This window comes from Rutidosis leptorrhynchoides, chromosome 1 (genome assembly GCF_046630445.1).
Source record: "Rutidosis leptorrhynchoides isolate AG116_Rl617_1_P2 chromosome 1, CSIRO_AGI_Rlap_v1, whole genome shotgun sequence".
NCBI lineage: Eukaryota > Viridiplantae > Streptophyta > Magnoliopsida > Asterales > Asteraceae > Rutidosis > Rutidosis leptorrhynchoides.
The window spans coordinates 626,656,449-626,668,212 of record NC_092333.1 but is presented as its reverse complement, the minus strand read 5'-3'; the positions used below and the strand labels follow the sequence as shown (position 1 = coordinate 626,668,212).

General features: G+C 33.8%; 1 pseudogene; it reads left to right on the top strand.

Annotated features, from left to right (window-relative positions):
• The first annotated feature begins 465 nt into the window (after positions 1-465).
• Positions 466-9,409, top strand: LOC139885600 (F-box/LRR-repeat protein 15-like; annotated as a pseudogene).
• Positions 9,410-11,764: the final 2,355 nt, after the last annotated feature.

Below are 11,764 nucleotides of genomic sequence, written 5' to 3'. Positions count from 1 at the left end.
ACATATATATATATGTTCATATATATAATATCATGTCATATATAAGTTATAACGTTCGTGAATCATCGGACAAACTGGGTGATCAAATGTTTACACAAAATCCGTTTCAATTAATCAAGTCTTAACAAGTTTGATTGCTTAACATGTTGAAAACATTTATTCATGTAAATATTAATCTCATATAATATATAATCATGAAAAAATTCGGGTCACTACACTACGACAGCTTCCACCAGAGTCTCAATGACTCGCATTCATCAATTTGTTGAATGGTATTACTCACTTTGTTTATTTAATTTACTCCCTATTGTGTTTTTCAAAAAAAATAAAAAAAAAATAGAAAATTTGCATTAATTAATTAAGACAAAAAAGAAAAAGAAAAAGAAAAAAAGACATCAAATCAATATTTTCGATAGTATTCCTTTATAGATTCCGTCAGTTACCTCAGTAACACACACCCCAATTCCCGTATAGAAATGCAGCCAAGCTCTCACTTATTTCACCTCCCACAGACGATTCTTCAACCTTATTTTACCACCGATCGACGGCGATCACCTACCGAATCAAGATCTGATCGGATCCGACCCGATCTCACCTCAAAGTTACCTTTTTTTTTTAATCTATATATCCGAACGCATTTCAACGATTTCCGTTACAAGTTTTTAAATTTATTCAATCTTGTCAAATAAATTTGTTTAATTGATACAATGTGCATTTTATGGTCTTCTTAGGGTTTAGGTTGATTTAATCGTGCAATTAATTTGTATTATTTTCGTATTCGTGTGCGAGATCATAACCTAGGGTTTCTATAAATAATAATTTTAAATTTTAATTAAAGCCATATAATTTAGGGCTTTTTGATTGTGTATGAAGATTTGGCGTTGTTTATGTTTCGGCGAAGATAAAGAAGAAGAAGAAGAGTATAATAAGAGAGAAACGATGAGAGATAGAGAGGACAATTTGGGTGACTTGGTTGATTGTGATCCATTAAAGTTGGAAGAAATTGAAAATTTCGAAGAATTAGGGTTTTAATTGCCAGGAGGTGAGGGCACTTCTAAAAGTAGTACTGAAAATGTTAATTTCATTTCCAGTTCCGGAGGTGAGTCTTCATCTTCACTAGCTGTGCCTGTAGTCGAAAGAGACGATTTAGATCGCGATAATTACTGCAAACGTCCCAAAATTCAGCCTTATTTGACGTGAGTCTTTTTTATCTTACAAAAAAGTATAATTTTTAGGGACATTATGATATTATGTGTTAAGAGGAATCACATACACCGTCTTGTTTAATAGTTAATAGTTAATTATGTATTCTTGGTTTGTATGTAAAAAGTGAGTGTTACATTTTATTTATCAGGCATTATGAAGCCTTTCTTCAGACTCATAGAGAGTTTAGGAGAATGGATAATAATAATAATAGTTCAGTATCTGATGACAATGAGGAGAGTCCTTTTGTGTCTAATAATTCGAGAATGGAAGAAGATGAAAACGTGTTGGCAGAAATGGATGATCAAGAAATTCGTATGGATCTTACTGATGACTTGTTGCATATGGTACCGATTGACTTCTTCTTTACCTTCTCTTGATCTTTTGTTCTGTTGTTCTTGTTATCATGAGGTGATGATTATTATACCGGTTTGTAGGTTTTTTCTTTCTTGGACCAAAATAATCTTTGCAGAGCAGGCAAGGTTTGCAGGCAGTGGCGAACTGCTAGCGCACACGAAGATTTCTGGAGGTTTTTAAATTTTGAGAAGCGGAACATATCTCCATTACAATGTAAGACACTTCATTATATTTCGGGTTCATTTCATCTGTATGTGCTCGGGGTTCTGTATAATATAGAACTGACATAACACCCGAGAATCATGATATGAAACCTTTTTATTGCAGGACACTTGCATCTTTAGACTAAGTAGGCGTCACACTAAAATATTTGTTTGATCTAGTAAGGGCATGGTCCCCTTATGGGTTAACCTAAATGCAGTTAATTTTTACCTCATAACTCAACAGTAGTTGTTGTTAGTGTAGAATGCAGATTGTTTTTTTAAACAATTTCCTGTGCCTCTAAATAGGAGTAATTTTTATAGATAAAGTTCAATATGTGATTGCTGCTAGTATATTACAATTGGACATTAGAGTTAGATTTTACTAGTGTTGTCATTAAGTTATCTGTTCTAATTTAAACCAGAGGCCTGAAGGAATGATGCCATACTGAGATCCAGGTGCCAACTCTGTAAGTTGTGCTGCATGGCGGAGTATCTGAAAACTAGAATCGGTTGAAAGAGTTATCTGGTGGGATTATCGGTTATGTTTTGAGTTAATATTTGGCGTTCTCTTTATGAGTTCATTTAATGAAGGTTTTGGATTCATATGTTTAGAGAATTCGCTCAATTAAGCATAGACACATAAGTACGAAGTACTACTGTTGGTCTATTAGAACTATACTTAGGTTACAAGTGTTACAAAGAATGTGATTTCACAATTTGTTATGATTTTATATCACTGTTGTATTGTATTTCTTCTGTTTTATCTCTCTAACACATAAATGATCTACATACTATAATTCCAAATGGTGCAGCCAACTGGTTAACTTTTATAGGGTAGTATTTTGAGGTCATTTTGTCTAAGCAGGGTCTCGGTCTCAATTTTTTTATCGATCCATGTAGTGTATCAGAATCTATTTGTGATGAACCATGAAATGTGTCCTACTGTCCTATCATAAGTTCTGTTAGTTTTATTTTTTTAAATTACAAGTGTATGGACGGATTACATAATCCCACTAATATCTTGAATTTGACACCATGGATCCAAGTTATGATGTCAAACATGTATTCAGTGCCTTAATCTGATTTCCTAGTCCCTTACGTATTCCTTACGGATATTTGGTTTTTCAGTTGAAGATATGTGTCGGCGGTATCCAAATGCCACCCAATTAAACATTAACGGGGCGCCAGCAATTCACACGCTTGTGATGCATGCAAGTTCTTCCTTAAGGTGACTGCTGTTCACTTTTTAAGAGTTTCTCTTCATCTAATGTTTTGTGTTAACGCCTTAACTGAATATTCCTTTGGCAATTTCCAGGAACTTAGAGTTCTTAACTTTGGGCAAAGGACAATTAGGGGAGACATTTTTCCAAGCACTAACTGATTGCACTATGTTAAGGAGTTTGATTGCGACTGATGCCATTCTTGGCAATGGCATTCAGGAGATACCCATACATCATGATAGTTTGCGACACATTCAAATTGTGAAATGTCGCGTGGTCCGTGTTTCTATCAGGTGATAACTTACTCTTTAAGGTTGTAACTACTTGTATGTGTGCATGATAAAGTTTTGCTGAGCTAATGTTATGTTGTTGACAGGTGTCCCCAACTTCAGACTTTGTCTTTGAAACGAAGCAGCATGGCGCATGCGGTACTCAACTGTCCTCTTCTGCATGATCTTGATATCGCATCTTGTCACAAGCTTCTAGATGCTGCAATTCGGTCAGCAGTGACATCATGTCCTCTTTTGGAGTTGTTAGACATGTCAAACTGTTCTTGTGTCAGTGATGAAACTCTACGTGAAATTTCCTCAACTTGTGGCAATCTTCATATTTTAAATGCATCTTACTGTCCAAACATTTCTCTTGAGGTAATTTCTTAAGTTATTGCCGGTATTATAATGACTGTAGTTGTCAATCTAATTTATGAAGTGACAAACTTTATGTTACATATAATAAATATATAAATATAATGATAAATGTTCTTGAGTCTTATAAATTCATGGATACTCATCAACTCTTTTTAAGTTAGTTGTAATGATGATGTTAGATCTCTGAAGCTCTACTTCTTCGGGAAATATGGAATATAACTAAATTTATAAATAACACAAGCATATACTCCGATACTGTTTTTACTATAATACAGAAATTATTTTGTCCCATTAGTTCTTATCTTAATATATATTACAGAGATTTCCTGTAAATAGAAGTTTACCATCATTTTCTGCCACGTATAAATCATGACGATAGACTGTTTTTACTTACGAAGCTTACCATCGTTTTCTGCCACGTATAAATCATGACGATAGACTGTTTTTACTTACAAATTTGTAAACAACTTGGTGAAACATGTTTGCTGTGTTCAGCACAGGTACTAGGGAGTAGATAGATTCCCAGATGCTGTTGATAATATTCTGATTTACGGGATTAGTATTGTTTTATAGGCTATCAGTCCAACCTGATCGTATATGATTCCAAGAAATATGCTCATGATATGATTTTTTCATATTGATTGATAATATATATCCTTGTTTTTTTTTGAAGTCTGTAAGGTTGCCAATGCTAACGGTTCTCAAACTTCATAGCTGTGAAGGCATAACTTCTGCTTCTATGGCTGCCATATCTCATAGCTATATGTTGGAGGTGAGAACTTATTTAGTTCTTTCAATACTGATATCTAATATCTGCAAGTGTCCCAGTTTCAACTTTCATCTAACTTCTCCTTACACAGGTTTTGGAGCTTGATAATTGCAGTTTATTGACATCAGTCTTCTTGGATCTTCCTCGTTTACAGAATATCAGACTTGTACATTGTCGCAAGTATAATAATCTATACCAAACTACAATCTCTAGGATTAACAATATTCTGTCAGCATTAGTTTGCTTAGCTATGTGGTTGCATATTCTTTGAGTTGATATTGATTTACTAATGTGGTTTCAGATTTGTGGACTTGAGTTTAAGAAGTATGGGATTATCGTCTATAAAAGTCTCAAATTGTCCTTCACTCCAGCGAATCAATATCGTATCAAACTCACTGCAAGTATGGTTTATTTGTATTTCTTCTTTTAGATTTTTCCAGTTCTGTATGTGATGTCATATACCATATATTGAATGTTTGAATTATTATTATTTCTACGCAGAAACTAGTTTTGCAAAAACAGGAAAGCTTAACTTCCTTGGATCTGCAGTGTCAATCTCTACTAGAAGTTGATCTCACAGACTCTGAATCGTTGACTAATTCGATCTGTCAAGTATTTAGTGATGGTAGTGGATGCCCGATGCTCAAATCGTTGATTCTTGATAACTGCGAGGTTTGGACCTCACTGTCTAATTTCTGCTGTTTCATATGACATTTTTTATACTATAATTTCTAATTGTATACTAAATTTGTAAATATGGGCCCCACTTCTGTATGATATGAAATGAGGTTTTATCAAGTGCATTGGATATCCAATTGCTTACTGTGAAACTGGTCTTTAGTAATACTGCAATGCATGTTCTGATGATGTTAGCATTCGTTTAGTCACTCTAAAATAATTGCTGCTTTAGCAGTTGTTTATTGATGCTATAAGTCTCATCATGGTATCAATGTTTATAATCTTTTCATAAGGGCTTTGCCACCATATTGTTGCTTATTCTTTGCCGCCTTCCGTTTGATAGTTCTTGCATTCTTTATTTTTTGTATGATTATTTTTAGAATTTATGTTTTTTAGATTCTGACTTCGGTTATCTTTGTTATGTTTCAGAGTTTGACAGCTGTGGAATTCTGTAGCAAGTCTTTAACTAGTCTTTCCCTTGCTGGATGTCGCGGTATTACTTCTCTTGAACTAACTTGCCCTTATCTTGAGCAAGTGTGTCTAGATGGATGTGATCATCTTGAACGAGCTACTTTTAGCTGGGTAAGTGAATCAATCACACATAAGTTTCTCATAATTTTGTCAAGCAATGAATTATATTTGTACGAATTCAATAATCTCATCGTACTGATTGAAACAATCTTTTTCCTCAAACAAACTGAAGGATAGAATGCTAAATACGTCTTAATTTTCCATTTCAAAGTTTCAATTATGGTTGTCTCTTAAGACCAACTTTCCTCTACGATATCTCCTTTGACGATTGTTTAATGCTATGGCGTATAAATTGAATTTATATGGGATTCATCATCTTCTTGGCATTACTATTACTACCTCTGTTACATTAACTAGTCACTATGAGGGCTACCCTGAAACCTCGTTTTGTATGGTGAGTTATTTGCTCAGAAAGGTAGCCAGCTCTGTCAGACTTCGAATTTGGTTACCTTAGTTTGAATGTCATAAATTGCGTTTTCACGATTAATGTGCGTCTAAAGTTGGTTGTCATCTATTAAAATGGTATGGTCCAACTCTCCAACGTCTATGCCTTTTCTTGATTATTTCAAACTTTCGATTCCCAAAATTATAACATGGATATTCAGTGCATTCTTTGTGTTTTTATCTTGTTTAGTTTTGTCCAAATATCCAGACAGTGTCTATATCTGACGTACTTCTCATTTTTTGTATTGCTAGGTTGGCCTTCAATCCCTTAACTTGGGAATATGTCCAAAACTAAACGAGCTCAAGATTGAAGCACCGGCTATGGTGTTACTCGAACTCAAGGGGTGTGGTGTCTTATCAGAAGCCTTGATAACTTGTCCATTGTTAACATCTCTGGATGCTTCCTTTTGCAGGTCATGTGAATTTACTGCTCCCTTCCTTCTATCCTATTTTTTAAAAATGTGTTTTTTATTTAATAAATTAAAATGCTAATGTTTTATGTTTGTTTATGCAGCCAATTAAAGGATGACTGTCTATCTGCTACTACTGCATCTTGTCCCCTTATCGAATCACTAATATTGATGTCTTGCCCATCCGTTGGTTCTGACGGACTCTTGTCTCTGCGCCGCCTTCCAAATTTGACATCACTTGATCTTTCCTACACCTTTTTAACCAACTTGCAGCCTGTTTTCGAGTCTTGTTTGCAGTTAAAGGTGCGTGACATTTTTATATACGCTCTTCTATCTGTATTTTATTTTTTTTCCTTCTGTTTTTGGCTTACTGGTTTTCTGATTCTGTTGAAGGTTTTGAAGTTACAAGCATGCAAATATCTGACTGACTCATCGCTCGAACCTCTTTACAAAGAAGGTGCTCTTCCTAATCTTCGTGAACTGGATTTATCATATGGAAGCTTGTGTCAGGCCTCCATTGAAGAGCTTCTTGCTTGCTGTACTCACTTAACTCATGTCAGTTTGAATGGTTGTGTTAATATGCATGACCTGAATTGGAGTTTTAGTGTTGTTAATCGTCTGTATCTATCACAAGATGATGCGTCCTTGCATGCTGATCAGCCTCAACGGTTTCTACAAAATCTTAATTGTGTTGGCTGTCCAAATATTAAGAAAGTACTTATCCCTTCAGTGGCTCATTTTTCTCATCTTTCATCGTTAAATATTTCGCTATCTGCAAACTTGAAAGAAGTTGACGTGGCCTGCTTTAATCTGTGCTTGCTCAATCTAAGGTGTGACTTCCTCCCTCGTGTTTGTGGTATTATTTATGTCAATTATTGTAATTAGGTGGAAATTTCGATCCATATATATATATATATATATATATATATATATATATAGGGGCAGGATCAATGGGGAAGTAACCAATCGGGGGGAAGCATTTTTTTTTCCCTTTTTTTTGGAAATTTTTTTTTTCGGGCATCAAGATCACACGAAAATATGAACATTTAGAAGAGACACTTCGTGATGAATGTTATTATTTAGGCGGGAAAACGATCAACAAAAATAACATTCAAGATAATATTGTTCGTGAAGAATATGAACGTTTTTTTTCTTCATGTTTTGTGAAGTAAAATTTAGCCCGATTTAGAGTTTAGGGTTTAGGGTTTGGTGTTTTGGGTTTATTCCATAAACCCAAAACACCAAACCCTAAACCCTAAACTCTAAACCGTTCGTGTTAAAAACTCAATCTAAACCCTAAATCTAAACCCTAAACCCTAAATTTCTAAACCCTAATATATAAACCCTATAAACCCTAATATCTAAACCCCAATAGCTAAAACCTCAACATACGCTCGAAAAACACGATAATTGTTATATGTTACTTCTTCGAGCGTTTTCCCGCAAAAATAAAAACATTTATCACAAAGTGTCTCTACTAAATGTTCATATTTTCATCTCATCTATAATGTTCGTGAACAAAGTTTTTTCAAAAAACGAAAAAAAAAAAATGTTTTTGCTTCCCCCCCGATTGGTTACTTCCCTCTTGATCCTACCACTATATATATATATATATATATATATATATATATATATATATATATATATATATATATACTTGTGAATGGATTAGTTTGTTCAAAAAGCATGAGTTTTAAAGAGGTTGTCCAAGGTTTATTTTTAATGCATACAACCTTCTAATTTGTAGTCTTACATAAGTTTAGATTATTACTGTACCTATTTTGCATTTATAATTTGTTAATGCAATAGTCTTCTAGGAAGTTATATAAAATTAACAAAAATCGAGTGGGTCGAACAGGCTCTACCTATATTACTACTACTAAAAAATGTGTGGTTTTAATGCAAACCTGTATCGGCCCATTAGCCAACGTGCGATATTGCCACATCTAGATGTAATGCTAATATCCTAGCTTATTCTACTAATTTTTGTGTTGCCATTTCAGCAATTGCAGCTCCCTGGAAACGTTGAAGCTCAACTGTCCAAGATTAACTAGCCTTTTTCTGCAGGTAAGCATGGTTTTATCTACATTTGTTACCCTTTCTTGCATCTGTTTATTTTAAGTTATTGTATCATAATAGACCACCTGTTTTTGATGCACAATCAAATTTTTATACATGCATGTCGTTGGACAAATCATCAAATACCTAATATTATTTGTGATATAAATAAATTTGACAAAACTTGTGCATCACAATCAGTCACTAATATCATGTTATGATGTAATTTTTTTTTTCACGGACTACATCATGTAGAAATGTCACATTCATTTAGCCGTATCAATCTTGAAATTCATTATATGTATTTCTAACTTTCAATTCTTTCTTTAACCAGTCTTGCAATATTAATGAAGAAGAAGTTGAATCCGCCGTATCACGGTGTACCATGCTGGAAACTTTAGATGTTCGCTTTTGTCAAAAAGTAAGTTGTGGGTTAAATTTTTTTTAACAGATTTGTTTTAAAACAATTGTTTCATCTGTATGCAGTACTTATTTTTATATTGTTTTTTTTGTGCAATCGAAATAGATAAGCCCAGCAAGCATGGGGAAATTACGGACCGCCTGTCCTAGCCTGAAACGCATATTCAGCAGCCTTGTTCCAGTTTGATCCTTTTCTCCCAAATGTTGTCGATGCACCAACTCTTTCGGTATTGTTTGTTTGAACTTTGCTCTTTTCTACTCTTCTTGGGCATAAAAGCTATGATGTGATGCGTATCTAAGAGTTTTATATTATTAATAAACGGTCTTTGTGTTTATCAATGAGTATTGATTAAACGAAACTTACTCTAGTTAAGTATCAGATGAATCATATGTACTCATAAATTTCATGGTCCATTTTTAGCTCACCAATGTATTAGCAATGAATCATTAATAGATGTTTACAAAATCAACTGATACATTATTTGTTACTATAAGTTTAATTATAATCTGTAATGTTTTTATGCAGTTTGAATATGTGTAAATAGTAAATAACTCTCCATATAAGAGCCATCTGTTATATATGTTTTATAAAATCTAAATGGATATTAAATCAGCACGTTTATCACCCGCTTCAGTTATCTGTTATACCTATCGTTGTATTCTACTGTTCCTTTCAAGTCGTATAGTTCATAGACGGGCCCACCCTATACAAACCAAGACCACATAGAACTGAACTCGATCCCCTTTGAATTATCCACTGACACGGCTGTTTGTCATATACATAGAGCGACAACTCGGTAACTTTTTTTGTCTCTTATATGAGGTGGTATTATATGTACTCCAAGAACATGCACAAAGTTACGAGTTGTCATGTTGTCCTTTTATAATGTTTACTGTTTATCATTGTATTGAATTACATATTACATACGTACTAATAACCATTTACTTAGCCTTGGACTTGGTTGCATGCAAGCTTGAGTATAAAGCTGCATTTTGTGCATCAATATTGCTTTACAAAATATACGGAGTAAATCTTTAATGATCTGTAACATATTATCCTTTTTATTATGGAATAAAACATATAAAAAGCAATGATTGGAAATATTTATGATGGGCATTCTTGTGACTTAATTTTTTACTCGCACAAGCTAACTACTACTGTGTGAATAAATGCATGTTATCATTGGTGTTGTATGTGACTAGAAATAATTTGAAGGGGATCAACTACTGCCCTCCACACACATCTTTCTCAAGGTTACTTGCATAAAATACTTGTAATTAGTATTATCATTACATTACTATATCAAGTGTGAATTAATGCATGCTATTATTGGTGTTGCATTGATTTGGGGCTAACTTGAAGGGGACCAAATAATATTATGTATACATACCTAACACAAATTAGATGGCTATGTTGGTGAGTGGTATCATGCATCATCTACTAAAGTTTTTTCTCTTAAAACCTTACAACTTATCCTGCATATAATTAAATCGTCTTCGCCGAGATGGGACCTTAAGGGCATTAACTAACATGTACTCCGTACAACAGTTAGTTTCAGAAATTTCACACTAATACATAAGTCATCATCCAAAATTCCAAATAAGCAAAACACATTTAGACACTTGAAACCGGAAGGATAAAAAAACCCACCCGATGGACTGCTAGCTACAAGTCCTATGAGACGGGAGCGAGATTCTTTATAAAGCGAAGTTCGTGGGTGGCCAAGAGAGCCTACTTAGTTTCTCATGAAGGAATATAACCGTAATTTGTGGTTATATACTTATATGCATAAAGCAACATGATAAAGTTTAGACTGATTTCGAATGTATAACTAATAAGTTTGCACTCAGTCCATGTTTTGGTACATTAGTAACCTTTTAAATGTAATATATCGAACCGTAAACCCTATATGCATTTTTTATATAACAATTCAGTCTTTTTGTCTTATTAAGCATAAACTATAGTCTGGTTTTCATTAAATATGATGAAGCTAACACATTTAGCGATTGCTATATAAAAAATAATTGGTTTTCACTTGGCGATAATTAATTGCTTTGAAAGATTATTGATTTAGCTCAAATACATAATACAAAAATGAAAATATACCTGGTTTAGTTTTCTTGAAAGGGATTTTACCGTTTTAGGGACCAAGAAACCTTAAATATTGACATTGAATAGGCACGTGACAGGGAACAATTGCCGTTGGGTTGGGTGGGAGCAGCGACACTTCCATAGTTCTATACACGCCACGCACGTGATCAGAGGGTCCCACCAATTTTTTTTAATGTTAATACGTAATACAATTGTTTAATTAAAATTTTCTTAACAACCATAAAAATTGTCGTTAATTTAATGTACATAAATAAAAATATATTACTCCCTCCATTTCATTTTGATAATTCAGTATTCTTTTTAGGTCGTTGCAAATTAATAGTTTACTTTCATAAATAAGATAAGAATAATAAGATAGATTTTCTTTCTAAACTTAACTTTTGCATATAAGACAAAAAGTTAAGTAAAAAATACGAGGTAAAACTGTAAAGCTAAAGAAAAAATACATGTAACAGATGATAGTCACGCTTGTAGACAAATAAGGAATGATCCGCCTGTAAGACCCTAATCTTCATTGTACAACAGTGTAAATTGAGTACATAAAGTGTGGGAATGATTGTGCAGTTGAACAGAAGTCAGAAGCTGAGCTGGGCTTAGTGCGCTCAGCGCACACCTAAGGGTGCGCGTGGCGCACTCTCTACTGTAGCCGGACTTAGCTCTTTTATTCAGATATTTTAATGGGTATTTTGGTAATTTCACCTGTGGACGAGT